This window comes from Sciurus carolinensis, chromosome X (genome assembly GCF_902686445.1).
Source record: "Sciurus carolinensis chromosome X, mSciCar1.2, whole genome shotgun sequence".
Classification (NCBI taxonomy): Eukaryota; Metazoa; Chordata; class Mammalia; order Rodentia; family Sciuridae; genus Sciurus; species Sciurus carolinensis.
This window is the reverse complement of record NC_062232.1, coordinates 78,421,810-78,445,444: the sequence shown is the minus strand read 5'-3', so window position 1 is coordinate 78,445,444 and position 23,635 is coordinate 78,421,810.

Sequence of the window (23,635 nt, the reverse complement as noted above, 5' to 3'; positions counted from 1 at the left end):
TGATGTCGCTAATAGGTGGATGAGGACACATAATGGGTGGTGGGAAGTGTTAGTGTTAGGGTTGGAGTTGGGTTTAGGGAGGGGGGCAAGAATGGAGGAAGGAAGGACTGTATAGAGGGAAAAGAGGGGTGGGAGGGGTGGGGGGAAGGGAAAAAATAACAGAATGAATCAAACATTCATTCATTGTTTGAATGAATCAAACCCTATGTAAATTTATGATTACACAAATGGTATGCCTTTGCGCCATGTACAAATAGAGAAACAACACGTATCCCATTTGTGTACAATAATAAAAAAAATAAAAAAGGTAAACAAAAAAAAAAAAAAAAGAAAAGAAAAAGACTCTCTGTCAGAGAAAACAAGGAACACAGGGTCTTGAGAAATCCTGCCCACTAAAGAGCTGAGACATTTTAATTTTAACCAGAGTTCAAATATCTGCATCAGGAAAGAAAAGAGACACATGTACAAATTTGTATTCTTTTTTTTTTTTATTTTGATTCATTGTACACTAACGGGGTACAACAATTGTTTCTCTGGTTGTACAGGAAGTAGAGTCCCAACATTTGTGTAATCATACTTGTACACATAGGGTAACTATATTTGTTTCATTCTGTTATTTTTCCTTTCTCCCACTCCCTTCCCACCCCTCATTTTCCTCTGTATAATCCATGCTTCCTCCATTCTTGCCTCCCTCACACCCCCTATTATGTATCATCATCCACTTATCAGAGAGATCATTTGACCTTTGGTTTTTTGGGATTGGCATATTCTTTTAATGTGCTTTGCATCTGAGATAATAATAGACTTTTTCAACAGCACATTCTGCCTCTGTAAGAACATTAATGTACTTGAATAAATGAAAACCCTACTAACATTCCAATACCATGGGTTTTTAAAAACACTTCAGGCATTCGAATAAGTTCTAAGATCAGCCCACACACCCATGTGTAGTTTTGCTATATTTAATAGAAGCTTCTGGTTTTATTAAATTAATCAAGAAGTATCTTTGCACTGGAAGTTAATTTAAACCATTAGTTTCCAAATTTACTAATTTTTCCTGACCCTTGTGTAGATCTATAATCCTATGGTTGCACTAAAGTAATGTTAAAGGTGAGCATTGCTATAGTTGTAGAAAATTGAACTTATTAAAAGAAGTGATATTTAATAAAATGTTAACTGACTACAGAATTCCTCATTTTCTCTAAATAAATGCATTTTCAAATTAAAAAAAAATATTGTTGATGATTTCAAAGAATCAATGTGGGGTTTCACTGATTTCTCTATTTTCTTTTTTATTTCATTTATTTCTATTCTAATATTTATTATTTCCTTCTGCATGTTTGGGTTTACACTTCTTCCTTAGTTATTTAAACTATAAAGTTAGGTTGTTGATTTATAATCTTTCTTTTTTTCAAGGTAGATATTTGCAGCTGGAAATTTCCCTCGAGGTACTGCTTTTGCTGTATTACATACATTTTGGTATATTGTTTTCTTGTCCCATTCAATTGCATAGTATTTTCTTTTTTGTGAGGGCTATTGGGGATTGAACTCAGGGGCACTGGGCCACTGAGTCACATCCCCAGCCCTATTCTGTATTTTATTTAGAGACAGGGTCTCACTGAGTTGCTTAGTGACTCACTTTTGCTGAGGCTGGCTTTGAACTTGAGATCCTCTTGTCTCAGCCTCCCAAGCTTCTGGGATTGCAGGCATGCACTCTTGCACCCAGCCCAATTGCAAAGTATTTTCTAATTTGCCTGGTGATTTCTTCTTGGATCCATTATTAAAAATGTGTTATTAAAATTCAATGTATTTGTTAAGTTTTCTGTTCTTTTATTACTGACTTTTAGCTTAATTCCAAGGTAGTTGGAGAAGATATTTTATATGATTTCAGTAGTTTGAATTTTATTTGTAATTGTTTTATGGCCTATAATATGATGTAGTATGGGGAATGTTTCATGTGCACTTGAGAAGAATGTGTATGCAGCTTAAATGGGTGGAATCTGTATGTCTGTTAGGCCGTTAGGTGTAGTTGGTTTATTATGTTTTAGAAGTCTTCTATTTCCTTATCAGTGTTTTATCCACTCTTCTATCAATAGATATTTTGTCCATTATTGGAAGTGGGGAATTGAATTCCCCTTGTGTTAGCATGTAGTTGTTTATTTCTCTCCTCCCTCTTCAATTCTGCCAATGCTTGCTTCAAATATTTTGGGCTCTGTTGTTTGGTGCACATATGTTTGCAATGGTTATATCTTCTTGAAAATGGATGCTTTTATCAATATTTAGTAGTCTTCTTTGTTTCTTGTAACACTTTTGGACTTAAAAATCTACTTTATGTTAGTGTAGTCACCCCAGATTTCTTTTGGTTACTATCTGCATGGAATATCCTTTTCCATTCTTTCTCTTTCAACCTATTCGTGTATACCTAATGTGAGTTTTTAATAAGCAGCATATATTTGATTAATTTTCTTCCATTCTGCCAGTTCTCTGATTTAATTGATAACTTTAGCCATTTACATTTAACGTCATTACTGATAATACAGGACTTATTTCTGTTATTTTGCTATTTGTTTTCTTATTTCCAACATAATATTTCTCAGTTACTTCAAGAGTATCTTCTTTTGTTTTTGATTAATTTTTTTCCCACTATGCCACTTTACTCTGTTTTCCTTTTTTTTCTGCATCTTTTAAATTAATTTTTTAGTAGTTATGATGGTAATTATAGTTACATCCTAACTTTATCACATTCTAGTTTAAATTCACATAACTCCAGCTTTAGTAAGGATACGTTAATTCTCTATCTACCTCAGCCCCTCTTCCTCACCTCTTTATATTATTATTGTCACATATAATAATTTTTCATAGTTACCATCTGCTGGCTTTTCATTTTAGTCTGAAAGAGTCCTTTTAGCACTACTTATAGGGCAGATTGATAAACTCAGTATTTATTATTGATATTTAATATCTTCCTTTGTTTTTGTTATCTGAGATAGTCACAATCATGCCTTTGTTTTTGAAGAATAATTTTGCTCAACATAGAATTCTTGTTGACCATTTTTTTCTTTCAAAAATTTAAAATATCCATTGTCTCTTGGCTTTTATGATTTATAAAGAGAAATTGACTTGATATTATTGAGAATCTCTTGTATAAGATGAGTTACTTCTTTCATTGCTTTCAAGATTTTTTTCTTTCTTTTTACCCATTTCAATTGTAGTATATTTCGGTGTGGATCTAAGTTTATTTTGCTTGGAGACTTTTGAGCTTCTTGGATGTGTAAATTCATATTTTTTCAAATTTGAGAGATTTGCCAATATTCTTCTCAAATATTTTTTCTTCCCCTTTCTCTCTTTCCTCCCTTTAGAACTCTTATGATGCATATGTTGGTATATAGGCCTTTGAGGCTGTATACATTTTCCTTTCTTCTTTTTTCTTTTCATTCCTCAGATTGGATATTTCAATTGCCTTAGCTTCAAGTGTGCCAATGCTTTCTTTTGACTGTTAAAATCTGTTGAGATTTTTGTTGAGAAACTCTTATGGGATTTTAGTCTAGGCATTTTGTTTTTCAGTTGTAGAATTTGCACGTCTTTATTTTTTATAATTTCTGTCTCTTTGTTGGTGTTTTCTGCTTGTTCATACATTCTTCTCCTCTTTGAATTTGTTTTTTGTTCATAGTTTCATTCAGCTTTTTGAGTACGCTTAAGGCAATTAAAGTGTTGTATAGTAAGCTCAATATATGATTATTTTCAGGAATGGTTTTGTCAATTATTGTTTTGCTTGTGAATAGACCATATGTTTCTGTTTCTTTGTGTTACAATTTGTGTATGAGGTGTCCCCCTAAAAGCTCCTATGTTAATTCAGGAATATTTGGAGGTGAAAATATTGGAATATCAAAGTTGTGACCTAATTAGTTCAACCTAGTTTGAATGGACTGACTTGGTGGTAACTGTAGGCAGGTGGGGTATTGGCTATAGGAGATTAGTCACTGGGGGCAAGTCCTAGAAGGGTTCATCTTCTCTGTGGTCCCTTCCTCTTCCTTTGTCTCTGTTTCCTGACCCATGGGGTGAGCAGTTTTTCTTTGTTGTGCCTTTCCCCCATGATGTTCTGTTGCATCTTGGGTCCAGAACAGTGGAGTCACTGACCATGGACTGAACCTCTGAACCAAAATAATCTTTTCTTCCTCTAAGTTGTTCTTGTCATTTATTTGGCCACAGTGATGCAAACCTGACTAACACACTTTGTGTACTTTGTAGTTTTGTTATTGATGAGAAGTGAACATTTTGAATATTATAGTGTGGTAACTGTGGAAATTGTTTTCTTTTATTTATTTTTAAATATTTAAATTTTTTTAGATATGCATGGAAGTAGAGTGTATTTTGACATATTATACATACATGGAATATAACTTATTCTAATTAGGATCCCATTCTTATGATTGAATCTGATGTGGAGTCACTCTAGTTGTGTATTCACATATGAACACAGGAAAGTTTTTCCTATTCCCATCACTTCATTCCCCTTTGTCTAATCCAAGAAACTTCTGTTTTTCCCTTCCCCCATTATTATGTGTTAGCATCCACATATCAGAGAGAACATTCAGCCTTTGGTTTTTTGGGATTGGTTTATTTCACTAGCATGATAGTCTGTAGTTTCATCCATTTACCAGCATATGCCATAATTCCATTCTTCTTTATGGCTGAGTAATATTTCACTATGTATATGTATGACATTTTCTTTATCCATTCACCTGTTGAAGGACAACTTGTTTGGTTCTATAGTTTATCTATTGTGAGTTGATCTGCTATAAACATTGATGTGACTGTGACACTGTAGTATGCTGATTTTAAGTCCTTTTGGTATAAACTGAGGAGTGGGATAACTGGGTCAAATGGTGGTTCTATTCCGTGTTTTCGGAGGAATCTCCAAACTGCTTTCCAGAGTGATTGCACCAATTTGCTGTCCCACCAGCAATGTATGAGTGTACCTTATTCCCCACATCCTCACCAACATTTATTGTTACTTGTATTCTTGATAATTGCCATTCTGACTGGATTGAGGTGGAATCTCATTGTGGTTTTAATTTGCATGAAAATTGTTTTCTTTTCCCTCCTCCAAGACTGGTGTTGTTTCCTATTGGGAGTTGCAGTCATGCATTTGCTCTGAGGGGTCCCTCATTCCTTCATAACTACTAGGACTGACTCCCATAGCCCCTCCCAGTTCATTTTGCTCCTGAGTTCAATCCCTGAGTGAACCTTTATACTACTATTTTATTAGAAGATAGTTTTTGCTTCCATATAAGTAAATATTTATCTGAGTGACAATGGGCCAGGGTAGTACCATAAATGTTAGATAATGCAGTTCTCACCTTGGTAGGGGATGAGATGTGATGGTGCATATTGTATTCTAGCCTCTTGTCATACTCTAGGGAGGATTTGGAGAAGCATGGGAGGATGCATTATGATTATATCCCAAAAAAAGTATTCTGCCTTCCTGCTGCTTTCTATAGTCTGGTACCTTCTAACTTACTGGAATGCAAGAGTAAAGTCTTCTGGTAAGAGAAGGAATAATACGGTGACATTAGAGATTCAAGGAGAGTACAGAATGTTTGAAATAGCTGCTGTAGATCTGGAAAAAGGCATATCTAGGGAAATAATGAAAATTTTTCAGACAGCGATGAGACTTCATTTGAGGTTGGAGACCATGCATTTAATTTATAGTGACACTGATTTTCACAATCGCTTATTTTTCTCCAGCAAGCAGGTGTAGTCCTTAAGAAATAGATTGTTTCATGGTTGATATGTTGCCAGTCAGATTTTCTGTTAGAAGTGTGGAAAAAGAAATATTTAGGATTTAGGCGAGAGACTTGTTAAATGTGATGGCCCATGGGCCCCAAGCTGTTTAAGGAAGAAAGTAATTAGCAATGTCTGTTTGGCTGAAGAATGGCAGTCATTACAGAGCAAGTTGGAAGAAGACACTATAGATATAGAAAACATATTGTTTCAAATTAATATTGCAGGAGTTGGGGCATTTTAGGAGATACGTTCTTTTTGTTCTTGTTTTGTTTTTGATACTGGGGATTTAATTCAGGGGTGCTTTACCACTGAGCTACATCCCAGCCTTTTCACTAAATTTTGAGACAGTCTGTCTCACTGTGTTGCTTAGGGCCTCACTAAGTTGCTGAGGCTGGCCTCGAACTTGTGATCCTCCTACCTCAGCTCCCAATCTGTTGGGATTTACAGGCATGTGCCACTGTGCCTGACCAGGAGATAATGAATTCTAAGGTGTGGCTGTGGAGTGGTAACTGAAGTAGAATGGAGGAAAAGATGATTCCAAATGACAAGCTAAAGTAGCTGAGAGGCTTGGAAGCTGAAGGGGTCCCTCATATCACAGGCTCACTGCTTTGAAATATGTACTGACATGTTAGAACCAAGATGTAACCTCTAACAAGTTGATTTGAGAATGTGATAAAAATGAGCCTCATAATCTCTATAGGAGGGATGTATCTCTGTCTTCTTCATACACAAGCTTATTATGGAAAAAAATTGGAAAATTATATGGTTCACTTGGTATACGATTTCTTAATATTGCACAGTTTATCCTCTGTCATTATTGCACTTCAACATCTAGGGGTGTGACCATTCATAACAAGAAGGAAATGATTCAAAGAACTGTTAAAGACTGAGTGACCTAAAATGTGTGAATAGTTTTCCATATTGAATTGATGTTTAATGTTTGTATAAAAATCATTGTAACAAGGTTGGAAGAAAATAAAATAGAATTTTGTCACAGCATATGAATAAAATGCCCCAAATATCAATAGTCTCTAGGCTTTACCCCAATTTTTTTCACATCATAATGAATGAAGAAATTCTATATATGGATTATAGAGCATGTATAAAATCATTTTAGAGACTTCAGAGGAAAGGCATTCAATTGAGACAATTCAATCTCAATTATTAATTGTGAAGTTTTAATTAGTATGATTCTGAATCATTTTGGACTTTTACATTAGATAACCGTTGGTCCATCATGGTTAGAAGAAAAAAATAGCTGACAGCTTTGTAACTTCTTTCAGATAATAAAAATCCTGTCATGAACAGAAGCATTGTTAATTTTTCATCCAGCAGTGTATTTCAGCTCTTTTCAGAAATATCAAAAGAATATTGTAAATTTGGTTAAAATTTTCCAATTTTAATTTTCATTCAGCACACATACAATTATTTCAGAAGAATTTTAACATTTGATAAAACTATCAATTACTTGGTCATTGCTACATTAAAAACATATGCAAATACATAATAGAAATTAAGTTTAATATTGAAATGATTTCACTTCATTCTTTCCTTCTTCCATCTTTTTCTTTTATATGTTTATTTGTTCATTTCTACCAGAAATTTGGGTGATTGATTCAAATATTACACAAACAGAAAATTAGTAAACACTTCATTTTGTATATAACTATTTTGTTATGCTAATCAAGAGAGACATGGGGGACTGGGGTTGTGGCTCAGTGGTAGAGCATTTGCCTAGCATGTGTGAGGCACTGGGTTTGATTCTCAGCACTGCATATAAATAAATGAATAAAATAAAGGTCTATAAACATCTAAAAAAATATTTTTTTAATTTAGTTTTTTACGTTTACAAAGGGTAATGATGTTTATTTTTTTTCCCTTCCCCCCCACCCCTCCCACCCTTTTCCCTTTATACAGTCCTTCTTTCCTTCATTCTTACCGCTCTCCTTAGCCTAACTCTAAACCTAACCCTAAACCTAATGCTAACCCCTCCCACCCCCATTATATGTCCTCATCTGCTTATCAGCGAGATCATTCGTCCTTTAGTTTTTTGAGATTGGCTTATCTCACTTAGCATGATATTCTCCAATTTCGACCATTTGCCTACAAATGCCATAATTTTATCATTCTTCATTGCGGAGTAATATTCCATTGTATAAATATGCCACAGTTTCTTTATCCATTCATCAACTGAAGGGCATCTAGGTTGGTTCCACAATCTGGCTGTGGTGAATTGAGCAGCAATGAACATTGATGTGGCTGTATCTCTGTAGTATGCTGATTTTAAGTCCTTTGGGTATAGGCCAAGGAGTGGGATAGCTGGGTCACATGGTGTTTCCATTCCAAGCTTTCTGAGGAATCTCCACACTGCTTTCCAGAGTGGCTGCACTAATTTGCAACCCCACCAGCAATGTATGAGTGTTCCTTTTTCACCACATCCTCGCCAACACCTATTGTTGCTTGTATTCTTGATGATCGCCATTCTAATTGGGGTGAGATGAAATCTTAGGGTAGTTTTGATTTGCATTTCCCTTATTACTAGGGATGTTGAACATTTTTTCATATATCTGTTGATTACTTGTACATCTTCTTCTGTGAAGTGTCTGTTCATTTCCTTAGCCCATTTGTTGATTGGATTATTTGTATTCTTCGTGTAGAGTTTTTTGAGTTCTTTATAGATTCTGGAAATTAGCGCTCTATCTGAGGTATGGTTGGCCAAAATATTCTCCCACTCTGTAGGCTCTCTCTTCACATTTCTGATAGTTTCCTTTGCTGAGAGAAAGCTTTTTAGTTTGAATCTATCCCAGTTGTTGATTCTTGCTTTTATTTCTTGTGCTATGGGAGTCCTGTTAAGGAAGTCTGATCCTAAGCCAACAAGTTGAAGATTTGTACCTACTTTTTCTTCTATAAGATGCAGGGTCTCTGGTCTGATTCCGAGGTCCTTGATCCATTTTGAGTTGAGTTTTGTGTAGGGTGAGAGATAGGGGTTTAGTTTCATTATGTTGCATATGGTTTTCCAGTTTTCCCAGCACCATTTGTTGAAGAGGCTATCTTTTCTCCATTGCATATTTTTGGAACCTTTGTCTAGTATGAGAAAATTGTATTTATTTGGGTTTGTGTCCATGTCCTCTATTCTGTACCATTGATCTACCTGTCTATTTTGGTACCAATACCATGCCGTTTTTGTTACTATTGCTTTGTAGTAGAGTTGAAGATCTGATATTGCAATACCCCCTGCTTTGCTCTTGCTACTGAGGATTGCTTTAGCTATTCTAGGTTTTTTATTTTTCCAGATGAATTTCATAATTGCTTGCTCTATTTCTGCAAGGTACATCATTGGGATTTTAATTGGAATTGCATTGAATCTGTATAGCACTTTAGGTAGTATGGTCATTTTGACAATATTAATTCTGCCTATCCAGGAACATGGGAGATCTTTCCATCTTCTGAGGTTTTCTTTAATTTCTTTCTTTAGTGTTCTGTAGTTCTCATTGTAGAGGTCTTTCACCTCTTTTGTGAGATTGATTCCCAAGTATTTTATTTTTTTTGAGGCTATTGTGAATGGGGTAGTTTTCCTAATTTCTCTTTCTGAAGATTCATCACTTATGTATAAAAATGCATTGGATTTATGAGCATTGATCTTGTAACCTGGTACTTTACTGAATTCACTTATGAGTTCTAAAAGTTTTCTGGTGGAATTTCCGGGTTCCTCTAAATATATAATCATGTCATCAGCGAACAGGGATAGTTTGAGTTCTTCTTTTCCTATTCGTATCCCTTTAATTTCTTTGGTTTGTCTGATTGCTCTGGCTAGAGTCTCAAGGACGATGTTGAATAGAAGTGGTGAAAGAGGGCATCCCTGCCTTGTTCCAGTTTTTAGGGGGAATGCTTTCAGTTTTTCACCATTTAGAATGATATTAGCCATGGGCTTAGCATAGATTGCCTTTATAATGTTTAGGAATGTTCCCACTACCCCAATTTTTTCTAGTGTTTTGAGCATGAAGGGATGCTGTATTTTATCGAATGCTTTTTCTGCATCTATTGAAATAATCATGTGATTCTTAACTTTAAGTCTGTTGATATGGTGAATGACATTTATTGATTTCCGAATGTTGAACCAACCTTGCATCCCTGGGATAAAACCCACTTGATCGTGGTGCACTATCTTTTTAATATATATTTGTATGCGATTTGCTAAAATTTTGTTGAGAATTTTTGCGTCGATGTTCATTAAGGATATTGGTCTGAAATTTTCTTTCCTCCATGTGTCTCTTTCTGGTTTAGGTATCAGGGTGATATTGGCTTCATAGAACGAGTTTGGGAGGGTTCCCTCCTCTTCTATTTCATGGAATAGTTTGAGGAGTATTGGAATGAGCTCTTCTTTAAAGGTTTTGTAGAACTCGGCTGAGAACCCATCTGGTCCTGGACTTTTCTTTGTTGGTAGGCTTTTGATGACCTCTTCTATTTCATTGCTTGAAATTGGTTTATTTAGGTTGTGTATGTCCTCCTCGTTCAGTTTAGGTAATTCATATATCTCTAGAAATTTGTTGATGTCTTCGAGGTTTTCTGTTTTGTTGGAGTATAGATTTTCGAAATAGCTTCTAATTAAGTTTTGTATTTCACTCGTGTCTGTTGTGATGTTTCCTTGTTCATTCCGAATTTTAGTAATTTGAGTTTTCTCCCTCTTTCTCTTTGTTTGTGTGGCTAAGGGTTTATCAATTTTATTTATTTTTTCAAAGAACCAACTATTTATTTTGTTAATTTTTCCAATTGTTTCTTTTGTTTCGATTTCATTGATTTCGGCTCTGATTTTAACTATTTCCTATCTTCTACTACTTTTGGTATTGATCTGCTCTTCTTTTTCTAGTGCTTTGAGCTGTAGTGTTAAGTCGTTTATTTGTTGATTTCTACTTCTTTTTTTGAATGCACCCCATGAAATAAATCTTCCTCTAAGTACTGCTTTCATAGTGTCCCAGAGATTTTGATATGATGTGTCTTTGTTCTCGTTTACTTCTAAGAATTTTTTTATTTCCCTCCTGATGTCTTCTGTTATCCATTCATCATATAATAGTGTATTATTTAGTCTCCAAGTATTGGAGAAGTTTCTGTTTTTTATTCTGTCATTTATTTCTAATTTCAATCCATTATGATCTGATAGAGTACAAGGTAGTATCTCTATCTTCTTGTATTTGCTAACAGTAGCTTTGTGGCATAAAATATGGTCTATTTTAGAGAAGGATCCATGTGCTGCTGAGAAGAAAGTGTATTCGTTCTTTGTTGGATGGTATATTCTATATATGTCTGTTAAGTCTAAATTGCTGATTGTGTTGTTGAGATCTATAGTTTCTTTATTCAATTTTTGTTTGGACGATCTATCCAGTGGTGAGAGAGGTGTGTTAAAATCGCCTAGTATGATTGTGTTGTGGTCTATTTGATTTCTGGAATTGAGAAGAATTTGTTTGACGTACGTGGATGAGCCAATGTTCGGGGCATCGATATTTATGATTGTTATGTCTTGCTGATTTATGTTTCCCTTAAGCAGCATGTAATGTCCTTCTTTATCCCTTCTGACTAGTTTTGGTTTGAAGTCCACATTATCTGAGATGAGGATGGATACTCCAGCTTTTTTGCTGTGTCCGTGTGCATGGTATGTTTTTCCCCATCCTTTCACCTTTAGTCTATGGGTGTCTCTTTCTATGAGATGAGTCTCTTGCAGGCAGCATATTGTTGGATTTTTCTTTTTAATCCAATCTGCCAGTCTGTGTCTTTTGATTGATGAATTCAGGTCATTAACATTCAGGGTTATTATTGTGATATGATTTGTATTCCCAGTCAATTGACTCATATTTGTTTTTGACATGATTTGGTTTCTCCTTTATTTGGCTATTCCTTTAGGCTAGCGCCTCCTGTTGCTGATTTGCATCGTTGTTTTTCATCTCTTCCTCATGGAATATTTTGCTGAGAATGTTCTGTAATGCTGGCTTTCTTTTTGTAAATTCCTTTAGCTTTTGTTTATCATGGAAGGATCTTATTTCATCGTCAAATTTGAAGGTAATTTTTGCTGGGTATAAGATTCTTGGTTGGCATCCGTTTTCTTTCAGGGCTTGGTAAATGTCGTTCCAGGCCCTTCTGGCTTTTAGGGTCTGGATTGAAAAATCTGCTGATATTCTTATTGGTTTCCCTCTGAATGTAATTTGATTCTTTTCTCTCGCAGCCTTTAAAATTCTGTCTTTATTTTGTATGTTAGGTATTTTCATAATAATGTGCCTTGGTGTGGGTCTGTTGTAATTTTGTATGTTTGGAGTTCTATAAGCCTCTTGTATTTGGTTTTCCATTTCATTCTTCAGATTTGGGAAATTTTCTGATATTATTTCATTGAATAGATTGTTCATTCCTTTGGTTTGTTTCTCTAAGCCTTCCTCAATCCCAATAATTCTTAAATTTGGCCTTTTCATTATATCCCATAATTCTTGTAGATTCTGTTCATGATTTCTTACCATCTTTTCTGTTTGGCCAACTTTGCTTTCAAGATTAAATAATTTGTCTTCAATGTCTGAGGTTCTGTCTTCCAGGTGCTCCATTCTATTGGTTATGCTTTCTATGGAGTTTTTAAGTTGGTTTATTGTTTCCTTCATTTCAAGTATTTCAGTTTGTTTTTTTTTCAGTATCTCTAACTCTTTATTGAAATGATCTCTTGCTTCCTGTATTTGCTCTTTTAACTGTTGATTGGTGCAATCATTTAATGCCTGCATTTGCTCTTTCATCTCCTCCTTCAATGCCTGCATTTGCTCTTTCATCTCCTCATTAGCTTCCCTAATCGTTTTAATTACGTACATTCTGAACTCCCTTTCTGACATTTCTTCTGCTGTGCTGTCATTGGGTTTTATTGATGTAGTATCTAGGTTTGTTTGGGACATTTTCTTCCCTTGTTTTCTCATATTGGTCAGTTGTCAGTGGGACCCTGAGATATTGCAGTTTTCCGCTATTGGCTTATAGTGTCCCGGTAGATTTCCAGTGTATCACCTCCCAGCCTTCAGTAGCCTGATGTCTTGGAGGAATCTGATAAAGCAGCGTATCCGAAGAAAACTGCCCCTAGCCCCCTACTGGTTCCACGATTTGGAACTGGCTCTGTGCTGAAATGCTCTCACTGTGGGCCTGCACCGTGCAGCTGGCCGTGTGGGAGGAGCTCACTGCCGGAGTGTGGAAGGCTACCTTGGGAAGACTCTAGCTGCCCTGCCCGGCTCCAATAAGCCACCTCTATCTGGGCCTGCCCCCCGGGCCGAGCTTTACCCAGTGGGCAGACTCACCCGTGGCTCTCTTTCAGTCCGAGTCTCTCAATGCCTCCCCTTCTTAACTCCTGGGTTCTGGAGCGACAGGGGGTGCAGTCTCCCTCTAGGCCACCATCTTGGATCACCCCATGAAGAGAGCCTGCAGCCGGAGTGGGCAGAGCCGCCTGAAGAGGTCTCTGGCTGCCCTGCCCTGATCCCAGAGGCTGTTTGCGGATCGAGGCTCTCCGTTGGTTCGGGGGCTTGTGGCTGGTTCTATGTAGAAAGTCTCTCACTGGGCGGTCAGCTCCGAGAAGCTAGCCTTGAACGGCACCTCCCACCGCAGGGGTCCAGGCTAATTGGGGAAGTCTCTGGCTGCCCTATCTGGACCCTGAATCTGCTTGCGTGCCAGAGTACGCTGAGCTGCATTGGCTCCGGGACTCGGAGCTTGTTCTGGTCAGAAAGGCTCTCACTAGCGGGCCAGTTCCATTCCGAGAACCTGGAGAAGCTGGCTGTGTGGGCGGGGCCCACCGCCGGAGTGCGCAGGGCTGCCTGTGGATGACTCTAGCTGCCCTGCCCGGCTCCAATAAGCCACCTCTATCTGGGCCTGCCCCCAGGGCCGAGCTTTACCCAGTGGGCAGACTCACCCGTGGCTCTCTTTCAGTCCGAGTCTCTCAATGCCTCCCCTTCTTAACTCCTGGGTTCTGGAGCGACAGGGGGTGCAGTCTCCCTCTAGGCCGCCATCTTGGATCGCCCCGAGAAGAGAGCCTGCAGCCGGAGTGGGCAGAGCCGCCTGAAGAGGTCTCTGGCTGCCCTGCCCTGATCCCAGAGGCTGTTTGCGGATCGAGGCTCTCCGTTGGTTCGGGGGCTTGTGGCTGGTTCTATGTAGAAAGTCTCTCACTGGGCGGTCAGCTCCGAGAAGCTAGCCTTGAACGGCACCTCCCACCGCAGGGGTCCAGGCTAATTGGGGAAGTCTCTGGCTGCCCTATCTGGACCCTGAATCTGCTTGCGTGCCAGAGTACGCTGAGCTGCATTGGCTCCGGGACTCGGAGCTTGTTCTGGTCAGAAAGGCTCTCACTAGCGGGCCAGTTCCGTTCCGAGAACCTGGAGAAGCTGGCTGTGTGGGCGGGGCCCACCGCCGGAGTGCGCAGGGCTGCCTGTGGATGACTCTAGCTGCCCTGCCCGGCTCCAATAAGCCACCTCTATCTGGGCCTGCCCCCAGGGCCGAGCTTTACCCAGTGGGCAGACTCACCCGTGGCTCTATTTCAGTCCGAGTCTCTCAATGCCTCCCCTTCTTAACTCCTGGGTTCTGGAGCGACAGGGGGTGCAGTCTCCCTCTAGGCCGCCATCTTGGATCACCCCTAAAAAAATATTGAAAAAAAAGAGACTTTGGTTGGAGTGACGAAAGATAGTGGAGTAGAAGCAGGCTGGACATCCCAGTTTGGAATACAAATGGCTGGAGAATATCTACTCAATGAGGTGGGTGACTGAGGGATTGCACTGAGGTTCAATATTGAGCAATGGGAAACTTGGAGTGACTCAGAAACAGGAAAGTGAGGAATCCTTAATCAGATCCCAACCTGTGCCTGCAGTGCTGGGGCAGGTCAGGGTAGAGGAATCACACAAAGGGAGAGGAAGGAGGGCGTACTTGACAAAATTAGTACAAAAACAGTGGCAGAAGAGGAAGTCATGAATTCAGCTCAACTGGCAACTGCATAGGGGGCTACTGCCTAAGAACTGCTTCACATTTCTCAATTGGTAAGTGGAGACTATGTTGGGGAGCCATCTTTTTGGGGTCACATGTAAACCTGCAGTTCAGGGAAACATAATCCCTTGTAGATTCATCTACCCTGGAGATCACAGCAAATATTACCATGGAGAACGACCTTATAGCAAACTGTCGTAATAATTTATACATAAGATTTCTATGAGCCTGAAGCCAGGGAAACCTATTGGCTGGAAGAAGGAATGGAGTAGGTGCACTCTACCACCCGGGTGCACACACTTCTGTTCACTGAAGATTCCCTAGTGAACACAAAGCAGTCCACCAAAGCTGGACAGGGTTCTGTTCATTGGACAAGGGATGCCCTGTTGCCAAGCCCCTCTACAAGGGAGACCCAGGCCACAGGTTCCCTGGCCAACTGTGGAGTTTCCAGACCACCTAGTTCTCCACAGGAGAAGAGCAAGGTGAAGTCTTTGTGATTAACTCTGGGCCCACAGTGTTTCTCCCCACATGCCAAGAAATTCCTGGGAGCATTCAAAACTGCCACCTATACCAGGAGGGATCCAGCTACTGGGCCAAAAGAATAAGTTAGAGAAAGATGACCTCTTCAACAAATAGTTCTAGGGAAACCGAATATCCATACATAGAAAAATAAAACTAGATCCCTATTTCTCACCCTGTGCAAAAATCAATCCCAAAGGAATCAAAGACCAAGACCAGAAACTTTGTAATAGTCAGAAGAAACAGGGCAAACATTTCAATATAGGCAAGGCAACAACTTCCTGAATAGGACTTGTATAGCTCAGGAAATAATAGCAAGAATCAACAAATGGATGGCATCAAATTTAAAAACTTTTGTACAGCAAAGGAAACAACATTATGAAGAGATAACCTACAGAATGGGAGATTTTTGCCAGCTACTCTTCTGTTAGAGGGTAACTATCCATAGTATATAAGGAACTCAAAAATCTTAACACGAAGAAAACAGCCCATTCAGTCAATAAGCAAATGGACCGAACAGATACTTCTCAAAAGAAGAAATACAAGGGGCTGGGGATATAGCTCAGTCGGTAGAGTGCTTGCCTCACATGCACAAGGTCCTGGGTTCAATCCCTAGCACTACCAATAAAATGAAATACAAACAGTCAGCAATTATATGAAAAAATGTTAAACATTTTTAGTCATCAGGGAAATGCAAATCAAAACTATATTGAAATTCTATCTCACTCCAGTCAGAAAAGAAATCATCTAAAAGACAAATAACACATTTGGTGAGGGTGGAGGGAGGGTTCAAGGCAGAAATCTTATGTACTCTTGGTTGGAATGTAAATTACTAAAGGCACCATGGAAATCAGCATGGAGGTTCCTTAAAAGACTAGGAATGGAACCACCATATGACCCTGCTGTATTGTTCCTAGGTATTTGTCTGAAGGAAACCCAGTCAGCATACTGAAGAGATATCTGCATACCCATGTTTATTTCGTCACTATTTACAATAGGCTATTCTGGAATCAGCTTAGGTGTCTGTAGATGTGGATAAAAAAATGTAGTATGTAAATACAGTGGAGTTTATTTAGTCATAAAGAACAAAATTGTGTCATTTGCAGGAAAATGGATAAAGCTGGAGACCATCATGTTAAGCAAAATAAGCTGCACTCAGAAGACAAGTGTCATATATTTTCTCTCATATTTGGAAGCTAGAGGGGGAAAAAAAGAAAAATGAAGGAGATCGTGAAAGTAGAAGAGAGACCATTAGGATAGGGAAATGGGACTAGAGGAAGGGAGGAATAGAGGGTAAGGGGAGGTATTAGGAGTAAAATTGATCAAAGTATGTTTTACACATGTATGAGTAAACCACAAGAAAATCCTCTCTTCTGTATAATTAATAGGCACCAATTAAAAAAAGTCATTGTACAGAAGGAACAAGATTTCTCATAATCTTAAATCTGGGGCCTCTACTCCCCCACACCTGAGATTTACTGCTACTTTGTAAGCATTCTGAAAACTTAGAAAAAGATGTCTAATTTCATTTATGTTGTACTTAGAGTTGTCAACTTAGTTTCCACTGGGGCTCAAAATTCTCATGTCATTACAAGGTTGGAACCAACATGTGGTTATTTATATTATGCAGACCAAGTAAACAAAAATATTGGGGGTCATATTGTACTGAAAGATTGGAAACCAGAATATGCGTTTGACATGAATATTTGGTTTAATGTAGATATTTGTACATTTCAGATGTATCTTATAGACTTCTGCATCAGAAATTACTAATATTCCTATGTACAATGAGAATTCATCATCATTGTAGTAATGTATTCTCTAATGGCTATTAATCTTGTTTAAAACCAATGTTTACTTTATTTTAGAGTCAAAGCTTGACTTGGATTTATAATATAATTAGGTGGGACTTAGTTTTCCTAGAATTATTCATTTTAATATAAAAGATTAAAAGCTTTAGGATAGTTCTATGACTTTATTGTGGTATTGAATTCTAAAAGATGTTAAAACAAAATAAGAACTGTTAGGTAATTCAAGAATTTAGTGCTCAGAAAATTTAGTATTTTATAACACCGATTAAATTTTGAGAAGTAGATTCTTAAATTACATCTGTGTGAGTGATAGAGGAATTACCAGTAGCTCTTTGTATTTTCAAAGAAAAGATACTTTGTTTAAGGTACTTACTGATAGCCCAAACTCAGAACTAGAATTCTTGTTATAGTCATCTAAAATGCTAGTATGTAAACTGAGGTGGTTTGAGTGACGGGGGTGGAAAGAGAAAAACTATTTGTGAAGTATTAGTATCATCTTCTCGGTAATTAGTTCAGCTTATGCTGACTCATTCCTTAATTAATGAGATCTTGTGCAAAGGGACCCTAAAGATGGTATTATGTGGAGCAAGTATCTACTCTTCTGTGCTTCAGTTTCCTTACCTTATAAAATATGCATAGTAGTATATTGAGTGTCCAAAGGCAAGAATTTTTAGGGTCCTTTCTATTTATATGATGTTTGATTTTATAATTGACAAAATGATAAGGGATCTCATTAAAATACCACTTTCTCAGGACCTTAAATGTTATTGCATCAAAATTTTAGGATGGTCTATGATATAATTTTGTTGAGCCAGCATCATTTGAAAATATATGTGTTTAATGAGTATTTAACTAAAAGATGGAAGCATGAATTGTGGCATTTTTACATCGAAATTTTGAATGTTGTGAATACAAGTGAATTGTAAATAGTAGGAGGTAAAATAATGTTTTCATTGATCCTTGTTATTTGCAGTATCCACACCCACAATCATAAATTTTAGTTTCAGTTTTCTTATAATGTTATACCCTTTTTGGTTACTAGACATAAAAAAAAAAATACACCTGTGTATAGGAAAAGTTCAGATTACTCCCTCAGGCCCAGCTCATGCATATGTATACCACTGTTCTACCTGTTTAAGATGAGCTTATATCATACTCAGCAACAGGGTAATTAGTCAACAATTTTTCCTTATTGTTTTAGTCAAATTATTTTGCTGCCATGACCAAAACACCGGACAAGAAGGAGGGGGAATTTTAGAGGAAGAAAAGTTTATTTTGAGGCTTAGTTTCAGAGGTCTCAGTTCATAAATGGCCAACAACATTCCTCAGGGCCTGGAATGAGGCAGAACATCATGACAGAAGAGTGTAGTGGATGAAAGTAACTGGGGACATGGGCCCAGGAAGCAGAGAGAGGGAGATCACCTCACCATGGACAAAATATGTACCCCTAAAGGCATATCCCCAGGGACCCACCATCTTCAGCCATACCCTTCCTGTCTACAGTTACCATCCAGTAAATCCCTTGATTAATGCACTGATTAGGTAAAGGCTCTCCTAACCCAATCATTTCACCTCTAAACCTTTTTGCATTGTCTCACACATGAGCTTTTGGGAGACACCTAATCTCTGAACCATAGCACATATCTTTCGATGTAAGGCATCATTAATGGTCTATGGCCATGGTAATTGTCTACAGAGAGGATGATACTTCAAGAGACCAATCCATACTGCTGCCATGTGGGTAGTACAACTGGATCCAGTTGATACTGTGTTGTAAACTATTCTATCATGGTTCTACCATTTGAAGTGCTGACATATCCATAATTCCCTTGTATATTCAATCAACTACCTTATTAATGAACATTTGATTCAGTGTCAAATAATCCAGTTAGTGGATGTTGTAATATCTCTACGTATATGTAAGCCAAATTTAAATAAGGTTTTATTTTTTCCACCCATTGTTTTTGATTTATTAAGCCATTCATCTAACAAAAATGTTTTGAACATTTCACTATAACTAACACATTGTGCTAAACCTTAGTGATTAAAAAATAAGTAAATACATTTTATTTTCTCAAACTTAATGGGTACACCTTAATGTAAACAGACAATTATAAAAATACGTTGCTGGGTGCTGTGGTGCTTGCCTGTAATCCCAGCTGCTCAGGAGTCTGAGGCAGGAAAATCACAAGTCTGAGGCTAGCTCAGGCAATTTAGTGAGACCATGTCTCAAAATAAAAAATAAAATGAGAGGGGGGTATAGATCAGTGGTAGGGCACCCAGGCTTCAATTCCCAGTACCCCCGCCATACCAAAACCAAAACAACAACAACGAAACCCTTTGTCATTCTGTTGATAGCCTTGGTCAGTGTAGTTCTTTACCTAATTTCCTTCAGGATTTGTGTGTGTGTGTGTGTGTGTGTGTGTGTGTGTGTGTGTGGTGCTGGGAAACAAACCCAGGGCCTCCTGCATTCTAGGCAAGTGTTTACCACTGAGCCACATCCCCAGCTCCTCTTTTAGGATTTCTGCCTAACTTTTTAAAGGCCGGATTGATTTCCTGTAAGGTCATATTGCATGCTTATTAATTGGTAAAGTTCAGTTAGCATACTAGACAAGTTAAAGAAAATATGCTGAGTTTCAATTTTGAGGCACACAATTATTCTCTTTGTTACTCTTTGTCAGTTTTACTACAATATGCTATATTTGATTCCTGTTTTACATAGTCTGAAGAAGACAAAAAAAGGACTACAAATCACATGTCCGGATTTGCTGAAATTCTGCTTTAAATGACATCTATAAATGCTATATTTAAACAAAAGCAAAACATGGCCTTGTTTTTCTAACTGTTTTTTTGGTTCTGGGGATAGAACTCAGGGGCCCTTAACCACTGAGCCACATCCCCAGTCCTCTTTATATTTATTTTTTATCTTGAGACAGGGTCTCACTAAGTTGCTTAGGGCCTCGCTAAGAGGCTGAGGCTGGCTTTGAACTTGCAATCCTCTTGTCTCGGCCTCCCAAGCTGCTGGGATTACAGGTGTGCGCCATCATGTCTGGCTTGTTTTGTAACATCCTAGGACACTTGTGAAATGAGCGAACATTTATTGAAATGTTGTTGGTGGTTCAGCAATTTTCATTTTGAAGTAAAATGACATTATGGAATTACAGTGCTATGAAACCATAGCAGAATACACATTTGGCATTTCACGTAGGTTGCAAAAGGGAAGTGGTGATTCACTTGGAAGATTTAAATATTATTTCTTCCTTGGCATTAAACTTGGACTCCCAGATGTATCAGTTGCATAACAGAGCCAAACCTCCCAGTTGGAAAAATGAACAATGTGATCCAAGTTAACTAATTCAATTTTCAGCTTATTTGTCACCTATAGAGATTACATCCAGCAGTGGAAGAAGAACTTTTAATTAAAGAAAATTTCCTCTACCTAGGCTCCACTTTACTATGAGTGTGGCTCAGGCACTTCACCTAAAGATGCTTCTTTAGATTATGCTGGTCTCTAAAATTAAGGTTTTTTTTCCCCACCCAAGAATTTATTATTCTATAAATGAAGTATTAGTGTTAACATATACATAAATGAGTATAACATTCACATGGAAAATCAATTTAATGTGTCAACCCTTTTGCAAATGCAAGGAGAAACCTAGTACATAACCTGCTATCAATTTTTCTTGCCAGATGTGTTGGTTAGGCCTTTGTGCCCCCTTTACAATTAAATAATCCTACAAGGACAGCCCTCCCTAGTATGAACCATCTTTAGAAATACTTGCTTTTCACACACTCACTAATCAATTTCATTTGTTTTCAGAGGTAGATATTTAATAAACCAAGGAAAATAATTTCTTCAAACATATCATAATCAAGTTTCACATCAGTGGTTTTATTAGATTAATTTTCTTGGCTAATGATAAATATAATTCCCTTCAATGTACAATATGATGGGAATAATTAAGGGATCAAAGTTTCTTTGAACTAAGTATTTCAACCTCAGGGTTAACAAAGTCTCTAGATGTTTAATCTTAACCAAATAAATTTTAAATACAAAATGAGCTATCACCCTGTGATATTTGGAATGATGAAGTTTTGATATAATTAATTTCATATTCATTATTCTGTTCTTAAAAGATGTTTTTGGCAGCACACAAGTTGGAAGTAAGAGAAATTCCTATGATGAAAAATATTCATATGTCAAAAGCTTTGTAGATCACAGAATCCTTCAACTTTCTGATGATCATTGTACTGGAACAATTAGTAAGTGAGTTAAGCCACTGAATTAAGATAAAAATGAAATGGCTGGCTCATTAAAATTGTAATTTAAAGAAATCACAATGCTCTCAATACTGTCCAGCTGAGATGAGATGTATCGCTAACCCTGCTCAGAGAAAGAGTAAATGGCTCCACTGCCAATATCTGCTCAAATCATGTCATAGAACTCATTTTTGCTATTATCGATGTCTAAGAATGCCATTTCCTTAGGTAACAAGACATATAGTCTCTTAAGACTTCAATAGTCATTGTTCTACTTGGTTAACAATTGTCTCTCTTGATTACATCTTTAAATTTAGTTAACATGAAAAATTATATACACACATATAATTGTTCCTTAATGTTTATTATAATAGAAATCTTGCCCATGGCCCCAAATTCATATGTTGAAGCCTAAACCCGCAAAGTGATAGCATTTGGAAATGGGACCTTTGGGAGATAATTAACTTTAGATGAGATCTTGAGGATGGGGCCCTCATCATGGGATTGGGTCCCTTAGAACAAGAGACACTGAAGTTCTTGCTCTGTCCTTCTCTGAGCATTCACTGAGGAAAGGCACACTCTTTGAAAAGATGGCCATTTGCAAACCAGGAAGAGAGCTCCCAGTATACTTGACCATACTGCCATCTTAATCTCAGACTTCCAGCCTCTATAACTGTGAGAGAATAAATACCTGTTGTTTAAGTCACCCAGTTCATCATATTTGGTCATAACAAATAGCCCAATATGACTAGGACAGATTTTGGTATTGGAAAATGGGATAACAAATACTGGTAAGGCTTGGATTGAGAATGTCCCTCAGAGTCTCATAATCTGTTGAGGGCTTGATTCCCATTGCAGCAAGGTTCAGAGTTGGACTTTTGAAAAGTGATTGGATTATGAGGACTCTGGCCTCATCAGTGGATTAATACATTTGATTAATTAATATTTTTAATGGTCTCCTGAGAGGAGATGTTAACCATAGGTAGGTGGGGCATGGTTGGAGGAAGTAGATCACTAGGAGTGTGCCCTTGGGAACAATACCTTGTCATAGGCCCCTTCCTCATTCTGTTTCTTGGCTGCCATGACCTGAGCAGCTTTCCTCTACCACACCCTTTTTGCCATGATGTTTTGCTTCACCTCAGGTCCAAAGCAATGGAGCCAGCTGACCATGAACTGAAGCCTCTGAAATCATAAGCTAGAATAAATCTTTCCCCCCTTAAGTTATTTATGTCAGGTATTTTGGTTATGGCAATGGAAAACTAACACAAATATTTAAAAATGTAGAAATGGCTTGAAATGACATTGGAACTGGGCAATGAGTACAGACTGGAAGAGTTCCCATGTGCATGCTAAAAATATGGATGGTAAGGGTGATTCTGATGAGGACTCAGAAATGAGAAACATATTATCAGAAAGGTAGTCCATATTATAGTATGGAACTGTTTTAATATTTTGTGGATAGTAGAATTTGTGAGTGATTGGGCTGGGGTTGTAGCTCAGTGGTAGAGCGCTTGCCTAATGTGTGAGGCAGTGGGTTTGATTCTCAGCACCACATAAAATAAATAAAATCAAGGTCCATCAACAACTAAAAAATAATTTGTGAGTGATAAAGTTGGATATTTAGCTGAGGAGATTTCTAAGTGTTGGAGCAGTAACTTGATTCCTCTTGACTGCTTATAATAATGTAAAAGGTAAAAGACAAATTGAGGTGGGAATTGTTAAGCAAAACAGAGCCAAAGACTGAAGATTTGTGAAATTTTCAGCTTATCCATGTTCGAAAAAATGAAAAAGTATTTTTTTTGGTACTAAGGATTTAACCCAGGGGTGCTTTCCATTGAACTACATCCCCAGCCCCTTTTTAAAATTTATTTTAATTTTGAGACAGAGTCTTGCTGAGTTGTTAAGTTGCTGAGGCTGACCTTGGACTTGTGATCCTCCTGCCTTAGCCTCCCGAGCTGCTGGGATTACAGGCTTGCACCAAGAAAACGTATTTTGAAGAGCATACTAAGGTGGTGACCAAGCAACATACATGCTTTATTTTTCAAGAAGAGGGAAAACTAATCATCCCAAAGGTGATTATTCAGTGACCATCAAGGTCACTGCCTTAACTTTCAGCAGGACAGATGGCCTCGGTCCAAAGCCTTGGGGAAAGGATCATACTACTGAATTATGAGAATGGAGTCACCTGCAGCCTTATAAGTGAAGCTGCCACCTCAATGGGACATCAAACCAACAAGGATTATTCTTTAAATTTAAGATCTAATAGAATTTGCTATACTAGGTGTTAT